The sequence below is a fragment of the Cervus canadensis genome, chromosome X (assembly GCF_019320065.1).
Source record: "Cervus canadensis isolate Bull #8, Minnesota chromosome X, ASM1932006v1, whole genome shotgun sequence".
NCBI lineage: Eukaryota > Metazoa > Chordata > Mammalia > Artiodactyla > Cervidae > Cervus > Cervus canadensis.
In genome coordinates this window covers 76,591,930-76,613,375 of record NC_057419.1, presented here as the reverse complement: position 1 = coordinate 76,613,375, position 21,446 = coordinate 76,591,930, and the positions used below count along the sequence as shown (strand labels likewise).

General features: G+C 35.8%; 1 protein-coding gene and 1 non-coding gene across 2 annotated transcripts in view; one reads left to right on the top strand and one right to left on the bottom strand.

Moving 5' to 3' along the window:
- Positions 1–21,446, top strand: part of DACH2 (dachshund family transcription factor 2) — a 750,043-nt gene that overhangs the window by 301,677 nt on the left and 426,920 nt on the right. The window lies entirely within an intron of this gene.
- On the bottom strand, positions 2,442–2,548 carry LOC122436104. Its single transcript, XR_006267875.1, has one exon. It is a non-coding gene; the product is annotated as a U6 spliceosomal RNA (small nuclear RNA).

Below are 21,446 nucleotides of genomic sequence, written 5' to 3'. Positions count from 1 at the left end.
AGAGAATATCTATATAACTATAGACCCAGAGATATAGTATCTATTAATATCTATCTATTGATTAATATCTATCTTTAGATAAAAATATATGTGAATTTATGGTTTTCATTTAACATATAATGTTTCTTGAACATCCATTACGCACCAAACAATCGAAAAAACATCACAACACATTAAAATTTATTTTGTGGGTGAGGGTTTTCTCAAATTCCATCCAACCTTTTACTGAGTAATTACAAAATGATGAAATTTCCTTGTATTTTGCCTTCATATATTGCACTGCTGATAGTCTCATCTCATGTCTCTGTCTCTATTTCTATTGTACAATCTGTATCTTAATTCCCTGATAGGTCATTAGCATATAATAATTCTATTACCTAGTATTTAAAAAGAATGTTTTGTGTTATAGAGGGGAAAAGGAAGGACTTTTATCCCCATCTTTCTCGGCAAAACCGCAAAAGTGCTAATATCCCTGAATCATACTCAAAGGATGGATTTGTCATATGTGCCTTTGAACTTCCCAAAAGATGACTACTCCCCTTTCCTTGGCTTATGAACTGGTTCAGACAGACAGATGCGGAATTTGGCCTGAGAGAGATTTAAACTGACACCTTACAAGGAAGTAATAAAGAGCTTCAAATGAAATTTCTATAGTGTTCATTTCTTAAAAGGTAGAAGATTCTTCAACTGTTTTCTTTTTTCTTTGAGTTCTATTGTGATAAAATATTTTTAGGAATTTCAGCTGCCATCCATGTTCCTGGGAAACTGAGCCTATGAATATCCAATCCAGTAATAGTAGCTTCAACAATCAACTCAGGATTGGCTGAGCTATAAGTAGAATCCTGCCAAATCTTCATAGTGATATGTCAATTTTATGACATGATATAATGCCAGCCTGCTAGCATGATTGGAATCAGCTTCCCTTTACAAGTTATGTTTTGTGTGATTACTCAATTTGATTGCTAAGAAGTGGTTATAAGTAGGACAGAGTGGTCCTAAGCCTTTCTTCTGTGAGTGTAACACAGGAGAAATCTATCTAGAAAGAAACAAACCAACCTTTTCAATGGTTGACTTAAAACATTTTTTTCCTATGACTATCTTTGACTTTTTCAATGATTAATATTGTAAAGCATTCTCCATGTCACACAAATGGTAACCGCTTTTATGTCAAAAAATGGTAGTAACTATTATCTTTATTTCTCGTGTGCCCAGGAAGAATCATTGGCCTGATAGGAACCAGAGTTAAATGACTAATATTTTCTAATAGTTAGCTTAGACTACATACAATTATGGTTTCTCTACTAACCAAAAGGTTAATTTTATCAGTTTAATAACAGGAACTTCATCCATTATTTTAGTTAAATGTGGCTTTCCAAATATTTTTATTTTAGTATCTTTCATTTTATCTTTTATTATCTTTAATATCTTTAATATCTTTTTATCCTCTGTATAAATATCATAACCTAAAAAGTGTCCCCACCCACTTTTTTAGACTCCTACCAATTTTTGGACTGCCTTGAAGACTCACAGAGCAAAACCTACTGCTTATTTCCAATGTAGGTGGAGGGGAAAACTTGGAATTTAAGCAAACCTTGCAGGATTTTGGTGATGATGATGATGATGATGATGATGATAAAAATGTATAGTGCTTTATAAACCACTCCCACATCTTTAAGGTGTGTCAGTGTGTATTGTTGTTGTTGGTTAGTTGCTAAGTTGTGTCCGGCTCTTTTTGCAACCCCAGGGACTGTAGCCTTCTGGGTTCCTCTCTTCATGGGCTGTCTCATGCAAGAATACTGGCGTGGGTTGACATTTCCTTCTCCAGGGGATCTTCCCAACCCAGGGATTGAACCCATGTCTCCTGCATTAGCAGGTGGATTCTTTACCACTGAGCCATTGAGGAAGCCTGTCTATGTGTATGCATGTAGCTAAACCTTAAGTTTTAAAAAGAATACTTTTCAAGGTCCATTCGTGTTGTCCCAATCCAGGTTTTTATTCTTTTCTATGGCTGAGTAGTATTCCATTTTATATGTATAACGCTTCTTCATTAATCATTCATCTATTGAAAGGAACTTAGGGTGCTTCCATATCTTGTTTGCTATTGTAAATAATGCTGCAATGAGCATAGGTGTGTAAATGTATATTCAAATTAGTGCTTTTGTTTTGTTTGTATAAATATCCAGGAGTGGAATTACTGGATCATATGGTAGTTCTATTTTTAACTTTTTGAGGAAACTTCATAATTTTTCCATAATGGCCATATCAATTAATTCCCACCAACAGTGCACGGGGATTTGCTTTCTCCACATCCTTGCCAATGCTTGTTATTTGTTGCCTTTTTCGAAATAGCCATCCTGAGAGCTGTGAGTTGATACTTCATTGTGATTTTTTAAATTAAATTTATTAATTTTAATTGGAGGATAATTACTTTACAATATTATAAAAATATGGACCGTTTCATGAACTTGCGTGTCATCCTTTGGCAAGGGCCATGCTAATCTTCTCTGTATCATTCCAATTTTAGTATATGTGTTGCCGAATTGAGCACTTCATTGTGGTTTTGATTTGATTAGTGATGATTAGTGATGTTGAGCATCTTTTCACATGCCTATCGGCAATCTGTATGTCTTCTTTTGGAAAAATGTCTACACAGATTTAATTGAGTTGTTTGTTCTTTTGATGTGGAATTGTATGCAGTTTATTTTTGTGTGGCTATTAACTCCTTATCAGATATATCCTTTGAAAATATGTTCTCCCACTAAGTAGGTGGCCTTTATGATTTGTTGATAGTTCCCTTCACTGTCCAAAAGATTTTTGGTTTGATGTAGTCCCATGTGTTTATTTTTGCTTTTATTTCCTTTGCCCAAAGAGATATATCCAAAAAAGTATTATTAAACCCAGGGTCAAGGAGCTTATTGCCTGTTTTCTTCAATGAGTTTTATGGTTTCAGGTCCTACATTTAAGATGTCAATCCATTATGAGTTTACTTTTGTGCATGGTTTGAGATAGTAATCCAGTTTATTTTGCAAGTAACTGTTCAGTTTCACAACAGTATTTATTGAAGAGGTTGTCTTTTCCCCATTGTATATTCATACTGTCTCTGTTAGATTAATTGATCATAAGTGTGTGAGCTTATTTCTGGGCTCACTATTCTGTACATTGATCTATGTGTCTGTATTTGTGCCAGTACCCTACAGTTTGTATTACCCTACAGTTTGATAGTATAGTTTGAAATCAGGAGCGTGAATATCTCTAGTTTTTCACTTTTTCCTCACTGTTATTTTAGCTCTTTGGGGTCATTTGTGGTTCTACACAAATTTTAGAATTTGTGTTCTAAATCAAGTTGTAGAATTATTTTTTCTACTCCTATGAAAATGCCATTGGTATTTTGATAGAGACTGCATTGAATCTGTAGATTGTCTTGGGTAGTATGGTCATTTTAGCAATGTTAATTCTTCCAGTCCATGAACATGGTATATCTTTCCTTGTGTGTGTGTGTGTGTGTGTGTGTGTGTGTGTGTGATCTTCAGTTTTGTTCATCAGTGCCTTATAGTTTTCAGTAAGCAGGTCTTTTCCTTCTTAGATTTATTCCATAGAATTTTTTTCTTTTTGAAGTGATTGTAAAAGGGATTGTTTTCTTAATTTCTCTTTCTGATAGTTCATTTTTAGTGTCTAAAAATGCAGCAAATTTATATATATATTAATTTTATATCCTGCAAATTTATTGAATATTTGATGAATTCCAGTACTTTGCTCCCTGGAGTAGTACTTTGCTGGTGTCTTTAGAATTTTCTGTGTATAGTATCATGCCTTTAGGGTCTTTAGGATTTTCTATGTATGTATAGTATCATGCCATATGCATAGTAACAATGACAATTTTATTTCTTCCTTCCCAATGTGAATTCCTTCTTCTTCTTCTTCTTCTTCTTTTTTTTTCTGGTTGCTGTGGCTAGGACCTCCAATACTATGTTGAATAAAAGTGGTGAGAGTGGGCATCCTTGTCTTGTTCCTGATTTTAGAGGAAATATTTTCAGTTTTTCACAGTTGAGTATGATGTTGACACAGTTGACAAGCTGTGAGCTTGTCATATAAGGCTTTTATTATGTCAAATTATGTTTCCTCTATACTCACTTTGTATAATTCTTATCATAAATGGATATTGATTTCAAAAATTATTTTATTGAAATTTAGTGGTTTTACAATGTTTGTGTGTTTTTACTGTTTATAAAAGCGATTTGGTTATACATACATATGTATCACACCTTCCTTTGCATATTATTTTCCATTATGATTAATCACAGGATATTGAATATGGTTCCTTTTGCTATACAATAGGACCTGGTTATTTGGATGTTGAATCATATCAAAAGCTTTTTCTGCATCAATTGAGATGATTATATGATTTTTATTTTTCAGTTTGTTAATATGGTGTATGTTATTGGGTGATTTGCAGATATTGACCCATCCTTGTATCCCTGGGATGAATCCCACTTGAGCAGAGTATGTGATCCTCTTGCTGTGTTGTTGAATTTGGTTTGCTAGTATTTTGTTGAGGGTATTTGCATCTATGTTCATAAGTGGTATTAGCCTGTAATTTCCTTTTTTGTGTGATATCTTTGTCAGATTTTGGTATCACTGTAATGCTGGTCTCATAGAATGAGATTTTAAGCATTCCTGCCTCAACAATGTTTTGGAATAGTTTGAGAAGGATAAGTGGTAAACCTTCCTTATGTTATGTTTTTTGTTTATTTTTGTTTTTATTTTCATTACTCTAGGAGGTGGATAAAAAAAGATCTTGCTGTGATTTTGTTAGAATGTTCTGCGTGTTTTTTCCTCTAAGAGTTTTATATGTCTCATCTTACATTTAAATTTTTAATCCATTTTGAGTTTACTTTTGTTTATGGTTTTAGAAAATGTTCTAACTTCATTCTTTTACATGTAGTTGTCCTTTTTTGCCAGCACCACTTATTAAAGAGACTATCTTCTTCATTGTATATTCTTGCTTCCTTTGCCGTATATTAGGTGACCATAGGTGCATGTGTTTATCTCTGGACTTTCTATCCTGTTCCACTGATCTATATTTCTGTTTTTGTGCCAGTAACATGTTATCTTGATTACTGTAACTTTGTGGTATAGTCTGAAGTCAGGGGGCCTGAATCCTCCAGCTCCTTTTTTCTATCTCAAGATTGCTTTGGCTATTCAGGGTCCTTTGTATTTCCATAAAAACTGTACAATTATTTTGTTCTAATTCTGTGAAAAATGCTATTGATAATTTGATAGAGATTGCGTTGAATCTGTACATTGCTTTGGGTGGCATAGTCATTTTGACAATATCTATCCTTCCAATCCAAAAACATGGTATACCTCTCCAGAGATTTTAGTGTCATCTTTAATTTCTTTCATTAGCCTCTCACAGTTTTCCAACTACAGATCTTATGCCTCATTATGTAGATTTATTCTTATTTCTTTTATTCTTTTTTGATGTAACAGTAAGTGGGATTGTTTCCTTGATTTCTCTTTCTGATCTTTCATTCTTAGTGTACAGGAATGCAAGCTGCTGCTGCTGCTAAATCACTTCAGTCTTGCCCAACCCTGTGTGACCCCATAGCTGGCAGCCCACCAGGCTCCCCTGTCCCTGGGATTCTCCAGGCAAGAACACTGGAGTGGGTTGGCATTTCCTTCTCCAATGCATAAAAGTTGAAAAGTGAAAGTGAAGTCACTCAGTTGTGTCTGACACTTAACGGCCCCACAGACTGCAGCCTACCAGGCTCCTCTGTCCATGGGATTTTCCAGGCAAGAGTACTGGAGTGGGTTGCCATTGCCTTCTCTGATAGGAATGCAAGAGATTTTTGCATATTAATTTTGTATCCTGCAACTTTACCAAATTCATTGATAAGCTCTAGTAGTTTTCTGGGAGCATGTTTAGGATATTCTCTGTATAATATCATGTCATCTGAAAACAGTAACCGTTTTAATCCCTTTCTAATTTGAATTCATTTTAATCCTTTTCCTTCTATCATTGCCATGGCTAGGACTTCCAAAACCATGTTGAATAATACTGGTGAGAGTGGACATCATCCTCTTGTTCCTAATTTTAGAGAAAATGCTTTCAAGAAGTTCACTGTTTGGGAATGACATTTGCTGTGGGTTTTTTTTTTTTTTTTTTTTTATATGGCCTTTATTATGTTGAGGTATGTTCCCTCTATGCCCACTTTATGGAGTGGTTTTTTTTTTAATTGTAAATGGGTGTTGAATTTTGGCAAAAGCTTCTTCTGCATCTGTTGAGCTGATCATATGGTTTTTATTATTTGATTTGTTAATATGGTGTATTGCATTGATTGATTTAAGTATGTTGAATCCTTGCATCTGAGGGTTAAATCCCATTTGATCATGGTGTATAATCCTTTTAATGTGTTCTTGGATTTGGTTAGCTAATATTTTGTTAATAATTTTTGTATCTATGTTCATCAGTAATATTGGCCTAAAATTTTCTCTTCTTTTGTTGACATCTTTGTCTCGTTTTGGTATACTACTACTAATAAATAGCTTCAATCATGTGCGACTCTGTGAGACCCTATGGACTGTAACCTGCCAGCCTCCTCTGTCCAAGGGATTCTCCAGGCAAAAATACTGGAGTGGATTTCCATTTCCTCCTCCAGGAGACCCTCCTGACCCAGGGATCAAACCCAACTCTCCTGCATTGCAGGCAGATTCTTTACCATCTGAACCACCTGGGAAACCTTCCACATGGAAGGTTTTGGTATAATTCTTCCTTAAATGTTTGTTAGAATTCACTTGTGAAGACATCTGGTCCTGGAATTTTGTTTGTTTTTTGTTACTATCAGATTCTATTAGAAAGATGGTAATGATAACCCTATATGCAAAACAGAAAAAGAGACACAGATGTACAGAACAGACTTTTGGACTCTGTGGGAGAAGGCTAGGGTAGGATGTTTCTTTTATTACTTTTAATTGATTTATTTGTATTTTCTATTTCTTCCTGGCTTACTCTTGGGGGATTGTACATTTCTGGGAAATTTCTATGAACTTATTTCTTATAGGTTTTCCAATTTATTTGTATATAATTTTATAGTAATCTAACATTATCCTTTGTATTTCTGTGGTGTCAGTTGTATCTTCTCTTTCATTGATAATTTTATTGATATCAGCTCTCTTTTTTTCTTGATGAGTATGTCTAAAAGTTTATCAGTTCTGTTTATATTTTCAGACTTAGTTCTAACTTTCATTGATCATTTATATTTATTTAGCCTCTATTTCTGCTCTGATCTTTATTATTTCTTTCCTTTGTTTAACTTTGAGTTTTGTTTGCTCTTCTTTTCTTGTTACTTTAGGTGTAAGTTTGGGATGTTTGATATGTTTCATGTTTCTTGAATTAGGCTGGTTTGTTATATAGTTCCTTTATGAACTGCTTTTACCTGCCTCTGCTTTTGTCCATGCTTTTTGTATTGTCGTGTTATCATTTCTATTTGTCTCCAGGTATTTAAAAATTTTTTTCTTTGATTCCTTCAGTAATGGTTGTTTAGTAGCATACTGTGTAACCTCCTCATATTTGTGTTTTTTTTGTAGTCTTTTTTCCTTGAAGATGATTTCTAGTCTTATAGTATTGTGGCCAGAAAAGATACTTTATGCATTTTCAGAGTTGTTGAATTTAATGAGACATTTTGTGGACTAACACATGATCTGACCTGGAGAATATTCCATGTGTATGTGAAAAAAATGTGTACTTTTGGGTGGAATAGTCTATATACATTTGTTAAGTCCATCTGGTCTAATGTGTCTTTTAAGACAAGTGTTCCTAACTTTAAGACCAGTGTTTCCTTATTGATTTACTTTCTGGATGTGTCTATTGATGAAGTAAGGGTATTAAAGGCTCCTACTTTTACTGTACTTTCAGTTTCTCACATTATGTCTGTTAATATTTGCTTTAAGTGATTGCATGTTCCTTTGCTGGGTACAGATATACTTAAAAAATGTTGTATCATCAATGCCTTGATCATTATGTAATGCCCATATAGTTTCTCATTACAATCTTTGTTTTAAAGCCTATTTTGATTCATATAAGTAATGCTACCTTGGCTTTCTTTTAATTCCCATTTGCTGTAATAACTTTTTCTATTCCCTTACTTTTAGTGTGTGTGTTTTTAGATCTGAAGTAAATCTCTTATACACAGCATATATATGAATCTTCTTTTGTATCCATGTAGCCACTTTGTGAGGAAATCAACAAATTAATCTGAAATGCAGTAGTAAGGTGCAATCTCAAAAACTATAGAATAATCTTGGATCATTTACAAGAAAAAGCATTCAATGTCACAGTCATCTGGGTCTATGCCCCAACAACTGATGCAGAAGAAACTGAAGTTGTTTGGGTCTATGAAGACCTATAAGATCTTCTAGAACTAACAACCAAAAAGATGTCCTTTTCAACATAGGGGATTGGAATGCAAAAGTAGGAAGTCAAGAGATACCTGAAATAACAGGCAAGTTTGGCCTTGGAGAACAAAATTAAGCAGGGCAAGATCTAATAGAGTTTTGTGAAGAGAAAGCACTGGTCATAGTAAACACCCTCTTCCAACAAGAGATGACTCCACACATGGAAATCACCAGATGGTCAATATTGAAATCAAATAAATTATGTTCCTTGCAGACAAAGATGGAGAAGCTATATACAGTCAGCAAAAACAAGACTTGGAGCTGACTGGTTCAGATCATGAGATCCTTATTGCAAAATTCAGGCCTAAACTGAAGAAAATATGGAAAAGCAGTAGGCCATTCAGGTATGACCTAAATCAAATCTGTTATGATTATAAGTAGAGGTGATGAATAGAATCAAGGGATAAGATCTGGATAGACAGAGTGCCTGAAGAACTATGGACAGCAGTTTGTAACATTTTGCAGGAGGCAGTGACCAAAACCATCACAAGGTAAAAGATATGCAAGAAAGCAAGTGGTCATCTGAGGAGACTTTACTAATAGGTGAGGAATGAAGCAAAGCAAAAGGCAAGGGAGAAAGGGAAAGATATACCCAAATGAATGCATAGTTACAGAGATTAACAAGGTAAATAAGAAGGCCTTCTTAAATGAACAATGCAAAGAAATAGAGGGAAACAAGAAAAGGAAAAACTAGAGGTCTCTTCAAGAAAATTTGAGACATCAAGGGAACATTTCATGCAAGCATGGGCATGAAAAAGGACAGAAACAGTAAAGACCTAACAGAAAAGATTAAGACGAGGTGGCAAGAATATGCAAAAGAACTATACAGAAAGGTCTTAATGATCTGGATAACCATGATGGTGTGGTCACTCAACTGGAGCCGGACATCCTGGCCTGTGAACTCAAGTGGGCCTTAAGAAGCATTACTACAAAACTAGTGGTGGTGATGGAATTCAGCTGAGCTATTTAAAATCTTAAAAGATGATGCTGTTAAAGCACTCCACTCAATATGTCAGCAAGTTGGAAAACTCAGCAGTGGCTACAGGACTGGAAAAGTTCAGATTACATTCCAATCCCCCAAAAAGACAATGCCAAAGAATGTTCAAACTACTGTACAATTGTGCTCATTTCATAATGCTAGCAAGGTTATGCTCAAAATCGTTCAGGCTAGGCTTCAGCATTACATGAACTAAGAACTTTCAGATGTCCAAGTTGGGTCAGAGGAAGAGACAGAGGAACCAGAGATCAAATTGCCAACATTTGTTGGCTCATGGAGAAAGCAGGGGAGTTCCAGAAAAATACACTGATTTCTGTTTCATTGACTATGCTAAAGCCTTTGACTTTGGGGATCACAACAAACTGGAAAATTCTTAAAGAGATGGGAATACCAGACCAACTTACCTGTCTCCTGGGTAACCTATATGTGGGTCAAAAAGCAACAGAACCAGACATAGAACAACTGACTGGTTCAAAACTGAGAAAGGAATACAATAGGCTGTATATTTTCTCCCTTCTTATGTAGCTTATATGCAGAGTACCTCATCTGAAATGCCAGTCTGAATGAATCACAAGCTGGGATCAAGATTTCCAGTAGAAATATAAACCACCTCAGATATGCAGATGACACCACTCTAGTGGAAGAAAGTAAAGAGTAACTAAAGAGCCTCTTGAAGAGCATGAAAGAAGAGAGTGAAAAAACTGGCTTGAAACTCAATATTTAAAAAAACTAAGATCTTGGCATGCAGTCTCATCAGTTCATCACAAACAGAAGGGGAAAAAGTGGAAGCAATGACTGATTTTCCTTTCTTGGGCTCCCAAATCACTGGATCCATGAAATAAAAAGATGCTTGCTCCTTGGTAGGAAAGCTATGATAAATCTAGAAAACATATTAAAAAGAAGAGACATTACCTTACCAACAAAGATCTGTATAGTCGAAGCTTTGTTTTTTTTTTTTTTTTTTTTAGTAGTCATGTATGAATGTGAGAGTTGGATCATAAAGTAATGTAAGCACCAAAAAAATAATGTTTTCAAATTGTGGTGCTGGAGAAATTCTTGACAGTCCCTTGGACTGCAAGGAGATCAAACCAGTCAATCTTAAAGGAGTCAACCCTGAATATTCATTGAAAGAACTGAAGCTGAGGCGAGGCTTCAATTCTTTGGCCACCCTATAGGAAAAGTCGATTCATTGAAAATGTTCCTGATGCTGGGAAAGATTGAAGACAAAAGAGGAGGGGGCAGCAGAGGATGAGATGGTTAGATAGTATCACTGATGCAATAAACATGAATTTGAGCAAATTCCAGGAGATAGTAAAAAAAGAGGAGCCTGCATGCTGCAGTCTGCGCCATGTGTGGTAAATTGCTTCAGTTGTGTCTGACCCTTTGCATCCCTATGGACTGTAGCCCACCAGGCTCCTCTATCCATGGAATTCTGTAGGCAAGAATACTGGAGTGGGGTGTCATGTCTTCCTCCAGAGGATTTTCCCAACCCAGGGATTGAACCTGCATCTCCTGCGACTTCTGCATTTCAGGCAGATTATTTACTGCTGAGCCACCCAGAAAACCCATGCTGCAGTCCATGGGGCTGCAAAGAGTTGGGACACAACTTAGTGACTAAACAGTAACAACAACTGAATATTTGCCTATACTTGTGATATTTTTCCTTTCTTAATTGTCATATTTCTATCTATGTCTTTTTGTTTTTAACTTAGAGGTCTGTTTATTTCTTGCAAAGATGCTGTAAACCTTTTATTCTATCAAATCTGAATAAAATCTTTGTTGTATAGATGCTCAAAATCCTTCAAGCTAGGCTAAACAGTATGTGACCCGAAAATTCCACATGTATAAGCTGGATTTAGAAAAGGCAGAGGAACCAGAGATCACATTGCCATCAGCTGGAAAGGAATTCTACAAAAATATATACTTCTGCTCCACTGACTATGTTAAAAGCCTTTGCCTGGGTGGATCACAACAAAATATGGAAAATTCTTAAAGATTGGAATATCAGACCATCTTACCTGCCTCCTGAGAAATCTGTATACAGGTCAAGAAGCAACAGTTAGAACTGGACATGGAACAACAGACTGGTTCCAAATAGGAAAAGGAGTACGTCAAGTCTGTATATTGTCACCCTGCTTATTTAACTTATATACAGAGTACATCATGTGAAATGCCAGACTGGATGAAGCACAAGCTGGAATCAAGATTGCTGGGAGAAATATCAATAACCTCAGATACGCAGATGACACCACCCTTATAGCAGAACGTGAAGAGGAACTAAAGAGCCTCTTGATGAAGGTGGAAGAGGAGAGTGAAAAAAACTGCCTTAAAACTCAACATTCAAAAAACTAAGATCATGGCATCCAGTCCCATCCCTTCATGGGAAATAGATGGAAAAACAATGGAAACCATGACAGACTTTATTTTCTTGGGCTCTAAAATCACTGCAGATGGTGACTGCAGTCATGAAATTAAAAGACACATGCTCCTTGGAAGAAAAACGATGACCATCCTAGACAGTGTATTTAAAAGCAGAGGCATTACTTTGCCAACAAAGGTCCATATAGTCAAAGCTATGGTCTTTCCAGTAGTCATATACAGATGTGAGAGTTGGACCTTAAAGAAGGTTGAGTACTGAAGAATTGATGCTTTCAAACTGTGATACTGGAGAAGACTCTTGAGAGTCCCTTGGGCTGCCAGGAGATCAAATCAGTCCATCCTAAAAGAGAACAGTCCTGGATATTCATTGGAAGGACTGATGCTGAGTCTGAAACTCCAATACTTTGGCCACCTCATTCGAAGAGCCATCTCACTGGAAAAGACACTGATGCTGGGGAAGATTGAAGGCAAGAGGAGAAGGGCACGATAGAGGGTGAGATGGTTGGATGCCATTACCGATTCAATGGACATGAGTATGAGCTTACTCTGAGACATTGTGAAGGACAGGGAAGACTGGTGTGCTGCTCTCCATTGGGTTGCAGAGTCAGTTATGACTTAGTGACTGAACAACAATTCATATTGGTAGATTTTCCTTTTCATATGTGCAAATATCATGCCACTCCCTCTGGTCTTTAGATTTCCTATTATGGTCATTTCCTTGTATATGACTTCCTGGTTTTCCCTTGATTCCATTTAGTATTCTATTTATTTTTGTACTATTTTAATTACAAAATGTCTTGGTATTGTGTGATTTCACTAGTATTGGAGTCTGAATAAAGACACAAAAAATAAAAACAAATTTACAGTTATAGAGAACAGATTAATTGTTACTAGAGGGGAAATGGCATGGGGGGTGCAAAATGGGTGAAGGTGGTCAACTGTAAGTTGATGGTTGGCTTGTGTTGGTAATCACTTCTTAGTATATACAGATCTTGAATTATAGTTTTGTGTACATTAAATTTATATAATAATTAAAAGAATGACTTTCAAATATTTCTTCATTTGATACCTCAACAATTCTTGTAAGCTTAACATTAAGATTACTTATTAACAGATGAAGAAAATGGATGTTCAAGAATTTAAATGACTTGCCCGAAATCTTAGAGATAGTATTGAGTGGAGTCAGAATTTTAAAGTCCAGGTCTTTTGACCATTAATACCATAATTTTACAATCACACTGAGTTATAGTATTTTTCAAGCAAAAACTTGGCATTGGAAATTGAGGTTATAAATCTTTAGGATCATAACAGAATTGCTTAAATTAAATATGATAGGCTGTCTTGTGTTTTGGAAGTAGGAAATTCTTGGAAGAATCCATGTAATTCACTTTTGGTTATTGTATAATTTCAATAAATTAAAGTCTTGATCTTTTCCTTTCCTTTTTTTGAGCACTCTTATAGAAGTTTACAGTGAGGACAGATATTACAATTAGATGTGGCTGTATTTTCTCTTTTCAAAAAGTACAAAGATAATCTTTTGAATGACTGTGCTCAGTCGCTTAGTCAAGTCTGACTCTTTGCAACCACATGAACTGTAGCTTACAAGGCTCCTCTGTCCATAGAACTTTCCAGGCAAGAATACTGGAGTGGATTTCTGTTTTATACTCCAAGGGATCTTCCTAACCCAGGGATTTAACTTGCATCTCTCGCACCACCTGCATTACAGGCAGATTCTTTACTAGTGCACCACCTGGGAAGCACCTTTTGAATGATTGCAACTTACTTTTCATGTAGAAAATGATAACAGCTCTAAATTGTTTCTTGTGATAATTCTTGAGTTAATTACTTTGATATATCTGGCTAATGATTAATATGATTATGTTAATGAGAAATAGACATCATGCCAAACTCTAATAGTATGGCTATAATGCTTCTCCAAATGTACAGTTCTAGCTTCCCACTGTGTTGAAAGGATTGCTATTGTGATAATTGACATATTGCACATTGCCCCTGCTTTCCATTTGGTCAATACTCAAATCATCCCCAAATGATAAATCTCATAAAAATCACATCATCACAAGTCAAACCTAGTGGACTACAGAAAGATACAATTAGTCTCTTCAGGGCCCATCCCCCAACCTAGTCTTCCCCATCATAGGCAACTTACATGAAATGAAATACACAACTATTCACCTACTACATAGGTCACTCTTTCATTGTCTGCTCTTTATGCTGGCTTGTTTCTTCCCAAGGAAGAAAGGTTACATTTAAGTAGCAGAATAAAACTTCCCATTGTACAATATGCCTGACCCAAGAACTGCCTTTCAGACTCTTTTGTTGACTATGAGGGCTACCCCATTTTTTCTAAGGGATTCTTGCCCACATTAGTATACATTGTGGTCATCTGAGTTAAATTCACCCATTCCAGTCCATTTTAGTTCACTGATTCCTGAAATGTCGATATTTACTCTTGCCATCTCCTTTGACCACTTCCAATCTACCTTTATTCATGGACCTAACATACCAGGTTCCTATGGAATATTGTTCCTTACAGCATTGAACTTTACTTCCATCACCAGTCACATCCACAACTGGGCATTGTTTTTGCTTTGGCTCCATCTCTTCTTTCTTTCTGGAGTTATTTCTCCACTCTTCTCCAGTAGCATACTGGGCACCTACTGACCTGGGGAGTTCATCTTTCAGTGTCCTATATTTTTGCCTTTTCATACTGTTCATGGTGTTCTCAAGGCAAGAATACTGAAGTGGTTTGCCATTCCCTTCTCCAGTGGACCACATTTTGTCAGAACTATCCATCATGTCCAGTCTGTCTTGGGTGGCCCTACACGGCATTGCTCATAGTTTCATTGAGTTAGACAAGGATGTGGTTCATGTCACCAGTTTGGTTAGTTTTCTGTGATTGCAGTTTTCATTCTGTCTGTCCTCTAATGGATAAGAATAACAGGCTTATGGATGATTCCTGATGGGAGAGACTGAGTGTGGTGAAAACTGGGTCTTGTTTTGATGGGCAGGGCCATGCTCAGTAAATCTTTAATCCAATTTTCTGTTGTTTGACCTGAGACCAATCTATGGTGAAGGTAAAGAATATAATGGGGACCTCCTTCAAAAGGTCCTGTGCCTGCACTGCCACACTCAGTGCCCCCGACCCTGCAGCAGGTTTAAATTGCCAACATCCATTGGATCATCAAAAAAGCAAAAGAGTTCCAGAAAACAAACAAACAAACAAGCAAACAAACAAACATCTGTTTCTGCTTTATTGACTACACAAATCCTCTGACGTGTAGATCACAGCCAACTGTGGAAAATTTTTCAAGAGATGGGAATATAAGGCCACCTCACCTGCCTCCTGAGAAACTGGTATGCAGGTCAAGTAGCAACAGTTAGAACTTTACATGGAACAACAGACTGGTTCCAAATCGGGAAAGGAGTATGTCATGGCTGTATATTGTCACCCTGCTTATTTAACTTATATGCAGAGTACATCATGTGAAATGCCTGGCTGGATGAAGCACAAGCTGACATCAAGATTGCAGGGAGAAATATCAGTAACCTCAGATGCGCAGATGACACCACCCTTATGGCAGAAAGGAAGAAGAGCTAAAGAGCCTCTTGATGAAAATGTAAGAGGAGAGTGAAAAAGTTGGCTAAAAACTCATTATTCAGAAAACGAAGATCATGACATCTGGTCCCATCATCACTTCATGGCAAACATATGGGGAAACAATGAAAACAGTGAGAGACTTTTATTTTCCTGGGCTCCAAAATCACTTCAGATGGTGACTATAGCCATGAAATTAAAGGGCACTTGCTTTTTGGGAGAAAAGCTATGAACAAACTAGACAGCATATTAAAAAGCAGAAACATGACTTTGCCAACAAAGGTCCATATAGTCAAAGCTATAGTTTTCCACTAGTCATGTATGGATGTGAGAGTTGGAGTATAAAGAAAGCTGAGTACTGAATAATTGATGATTTTGAATTGTGGTGTTGGAGGAGTCTCTTTAGAGTCCCTTGGTCTGCAAGGAGATCAAACTAGTCAATCCTAAAGGAAATCAGTCCTGAATATTCATTGGAAGGACTGATGTTGATGCTGAAACTCCAATTCTTTGGCCATCTGATGTGAAGAGCTGACTCATTGGAAAATACCTTGATGATGGGAAAGATTGAAGGCAGGAAGATAAGGGGACAACAGAGGATGAGATGGTTGGATGGCATCAGAAACTCAGCAGACATGAGTTTGAGCAAGTTTCATTGGTTGGTGCTGGACAGGGAAGCCGGACATGCTGCAGTCCATGGGGTTGGAAAGAGTCGGACACGACTGAGTGAATGAACTGAACTGAATAGCTGAAAACTTCCCTCACATGTGCAAGGAAATAGTCAGCCAAGTCCAGAAAACACAGAGTCCCAGGAAGGATAAACCCAAGGAGGAACACACCAAGACACGTTGTAATCAAACTGGCAAAAGTTAAAGACAAAGATAAACTATTAAAAGCAACAAGAGAGTGTTCTAGTTTCATTCTTTTACAAGTGGTTGACCAGTTTTCCCCCCACCACTTGTTGAAGAGGTTGTCTTTTTTCCATTGTACATCCTTGCCTCCTTTGTCAAAGATAAGATGTCCATAGGTTCGTGGATATATCTCTGGGCTTTCTATTCTGTTCCATTGATCTATACTTCTGTCTTTGTGCCAGTACCATACTGTCTTGATTACTGTGGCTTTGTAGTATAGTCTGAAGTCAGGCAGGTTGATTCCTCCAGTTCCATTCTTGTTTCTCAAGATTACTTTGGCTACTTGAGGTTTTTTGTATTTCCATACAAATTGTGAAATTATTTGTTCTAGTTCTGTGAAAAATACCATTGGTAGCTTGATAGGGATTGAACTGAATCTATAGATTGCTTTGGGTAGTATAGTCATTTTGACAGTATTGATTCTTCCAATATATATTATCTAGGGTGAAACAGATCACCAGCCCAGGTTGGATGCATGAGACAAGTGATCGTGCCTGGTGCACTGGGAAGACCCAGAGGGATCGGGTAGAGAGGGAGGTGGGAGGGGGGATCGGGATGGGGAATACATGCAAATTCATGGCTGATTCATGTCAATGTATGACAAAAACCACTACAATATTGTAAAGTAATTGGCTTCCAACTAATAAAAATAAACGGAAAACAAAACAAAACAAAAAAGCAACAAGAGAAAAACGACCATTGACATCCAAGGGAACTCCCATCAGGCTCTTAGCTGTTTTCTCAACAGAAACTCTAAAAGTCAGAATGGAATTGTTCAATATACTTAAAATGATGAATTGAGAGGATCTACAGTGAGCATACTCTACCCAGCAAGACTCTCATTCAGATTTGACAGAGAAATCAGAAGCTTTCCAGATAAGCAACAGTTAAGATAATTCAGCACCACCAGTCCAGCTTTACAACAATTGCTAAAGGATCTTTTCTAGGCAGGAAACACAAGAGAAGGAAAAGACCTACAAAAAATAAACCCAGTTAAGAAAATAAAGCAGAAAATAAAAGTTAAGAAAAAGGTAATAGGATCATGCATATTGATAATTATATTAAATGTAAATGGATTAAGGAGATAGTCTGGCTGGGCAGATAATAACATGTTCATATATGCACTTCCATTTACCACATCAGTCTGGCTGACCTCCCAAATTGTATGTAAATATTTTATATTGTTAAGTAAGTCCTGTTCCTGTTATGGCTTGGAATTGTAATTATTATTTATTTTTTGTCTGGTTATTGATTGTGAAAATTGATAAACATCTCTTATTATTGTGATTATGTAACTGTTACTCACTTCATACGATTGCATCATGACTGGTAAACAGAAAAATGATAGAACACTATATCACCAAAACTAGGATTTAATAGAAAAACCTGTAATCGCTTTTTAAAATCCAGATGCATATCAGAATTATCTTGAAATTTTTTGAAAAATACAAATGCCCAGGTATTGGGTTGTTTTTTCTCTAGAGCTCCAGATTGTTTCTAATGAGCAATCATGTTTAAAAACAACTGGACTAGTGATGATCTTTTATCTAGTTTGTTTCACTTTTTATATTTCATATCCAGTACTCCCATTTCATTTAGTTTATGTTTTTCAATTTCTCCATCTTGTTTTGTTTTTATGTTCTTTCTCAAGCCTTTGTCAAGCATAGTTCAAATTCTTTGTTTACATATATATAAATAATATGTATAATACATGCATTTTAGTAAACATGAATTTTTGTCTAATTAAAAAATTCATGACATTTTAGTTCCATTTGTTTGACTTAGTGTTAATAGAATACTATATTTCTAGTTAAAAAAATAGATGTGTAGCAAGCAATAAAAGATTTACTATATAGCACAGGAAGCCATTATCGATATCTTATAATAACCTATAATGGAAAAATAATTTTAGACTTATATATGTGTGAATATATATATAACTGAATCACCTCGCTGTGCATCTTAAACATTGTAAGTCAACTATATTTCCATTATATATATATATATATATATATATATATATATATATATATATGTATACACACACACAAACAATTATAAAAATAGCCTTGATACCTTATTTCCACCTTTAAAATATCTAGAGACCATCAGATGTCTTGCCCTTATTATCAGTCAAATGTTGGAAATAGGAATTGGTTACAGTGGTGTTGGAGGTGGTGAAAAATTTTAGTGTGACTTCTTTGTTCCCCCTTTTGCAGTGTACAGTCTCTAAGATCATATTTTGAGCTCATTTTGTTTATATTCAATATAGGCAAAATTCTGAGAGTTCTCAAAATGCAAAAAAAAAAAAAAAATTGGTTTTGTATACATGCCTGAATCAATGTAGATGGTGCCCAAATATAGAGCTTGAACCAGTGAAGCTGCTGAATCGTGTCCGACTCTTTCTGATTCCATGGACTGTAGCCTACTAGTCTCCTCCATCCATGGAATTTTCCAGGCAAGAGTACTGGAGTGGGTTGCCATTTCCTTCGCCAGGGGATCTTCCCAACACTGGGATCAAACCCAGGTCTCCCGCATTGCAGGCAGATGCTATACCATCTGAGCTACCAGGGAACCCCAAATATGGAGCTTACATTTGTTCTAATATATGCTTTTAGTCTCTGAATGGTTTCACTTAATCCTTTAATGTATACCTGAAATGGCTAGGTGAGAAGTTTTTTTTTTTCAGTCTTTTTGTAAAATAAATCTGAGGTGGCAAATCATATGATATTCTTCCTTTATGAACACTAGAAATGAAAGTTAGAATCCTGACTTTAAGTGACAACATGGAAAGGGCCAGTCATTTGGTGGATAGTGGGTCATCATATGCAACTGAAGATTGCTGTCTACATACCTCTATTTAAAAAAGATTGAGAAAATTCCTTGCTAAAAATACATTCTTTTTAAAAAGCTTTTTTTGTTGCTGTTGACAGAACTTTCATAGGATAAAATATACATATCTAAATGTACAATTTGCTGCTTTGTAATATGTGCATACCCATGAAATCATCATCACAATCAAGATTATGCACATATTCAATATCCTAAACTTTCCTATTGCCCTATTCCTACTTCTGTCTCTGTTTCCAAGGCAGCCACCAATCTTCCTTCTGTGACTGTAGCTTGTATTTTATAAAATATTACATAAAGGGAACATGCCTTATTTTTTTAAGTATGCATATACATTGTTTACTTTTTTACATACATATCCATACATTACATACATATTTTTTACATACATATCCATATAAATCTCTTTTAGTAAAATGTTGTGTTGGAGAAAGTGCACCATTAACAAAAATATTTCACATACTAAAGCACAAAGTGAATCTCAACAAATATCAAAGAATTTTTGTACATGGAGAGAGACTATTCTGAGTAAAATGTGATTAAATTAGCAGCAATTAATCAAAATATCCTCCAGATTCTTTTTTTTTGAAAGAGTTGCATATTTGTTTATTTATTTTTCTTTTTGTTTTAATTGGAGGTTAATTACTTTACAATATTGTAGTGGTTTTTGTCATACATTGACATGAATCAGCCATGGGTGTACATGTGTTCCCCATTCTGAACCCCCCTCCCACCTGCCTCTCCATCCCATCACTCAGGGTCATCCTAGTACACCAGCCCTGAGCACCCTGTCTCATGCATCGAACCTGGACTTGTGAAACCTGGTTTCACATATGATAATATACATGTTTAAATGCTATTCTCTCAAATCATCCCATCTTCTCCTTCTCCCACAGAGTCCAAAAGACTGTTCTATACATCTGTGTCTCTTTTGCTGTCTCTCATATAGGGTCATTGTTATCATCTTTCTAAACTCCATATATATGCATCAGTATACTGTTTTGGTATTTTTCTTTCTGACTTACTTCACTCTGTATAATAGGCTCCAGTTTCATTCACCTCATTAGAACTGATTCAAATGTATTCTTTTTAATGGCTGGGTAATATTCCATTGTGTATCTGTACCACATCTTTCTTATCCATTCATCTGCCAATGGACATCTAGGTTGCTTCCATGTTCTGGCTATTATAAACAGTGCTGCAATGAACATTGGGTTACACGTGTCTCTTTCAATTCTGGTTTCCTCAGTGTGTATGCCCAGCAGTGGGATTGCTGCATCATATGGCAGAAGAACATGCCTTATTTTTGCCTAATGTCTTTTACTTATCATAATTATATTCACATTCCAGGTTATTATATGTATAAATAGGCTTTTTCATTTTCATTGCTGAGTAATAGTTCATGGTATGGATACACCACAATTTATTCTTACATTTCCCTTTTGTAGATATTTGAATTTCTAAGTTTTTATCTATTGTGATATTGCTTTAATCCTTTGCTTATACATTTTTTTGTGAATTTTCATTTCTCTTAAATAAATGTCATACTGGAATTACTTGGTTGTATGGTACGTGTATGCTTAAGTTTATTGGTAGCTTTAAAACGGTTTTTCAGAGTTGTACTGTTTACATTTCCATTAGTAATATGTAAAGATTACAGGCATTCATGCTTGATGTGGTTGGTTTTAGAAATACATTCTTTGACAGTCTGTCCCAAAATCCTGAGTTCAAGCCTTTGCATCAAGTACTATCATGTTTAAAGGTTGATCCTTGAATTAAAGTGTTATGCTTTGTTCAATCATGAGATCTTAGTAAAAATGGGTATCTATTTCTGCCTAAGTGTAGGATTATAGTCAATGAGGAATGACGATTAAAGACCAGAGTGAAGGGCCTATTCTTTGGGGATGATAAGTGGTTTGTTTCTGTGCAACATCGTGGATTTTGACATTGTGAAGAGGAACAAAAGAAGAGGTAGGGGAGAGAAGCAATACTAGAGAGATTGGAAGAATAACCTAAACGAATTCTTCCTACATCTTTGTTTGCCTAGAGTTAGCCTACATGGAAATAGATAAGTATTTTCAAGGTGAACGATGAAATCATGCATTTTATGATTTTGTTGTTTCACATAGTTTGGTCTTTGATCAAGATCACACTTGAAAGCAGAAACAGTTATTTCTAGGGGAAAAAGACTACTTCCCACAAGTCTAAAGAAGAAAAAAAAAACTTTTTTTTTTTTTTTTTT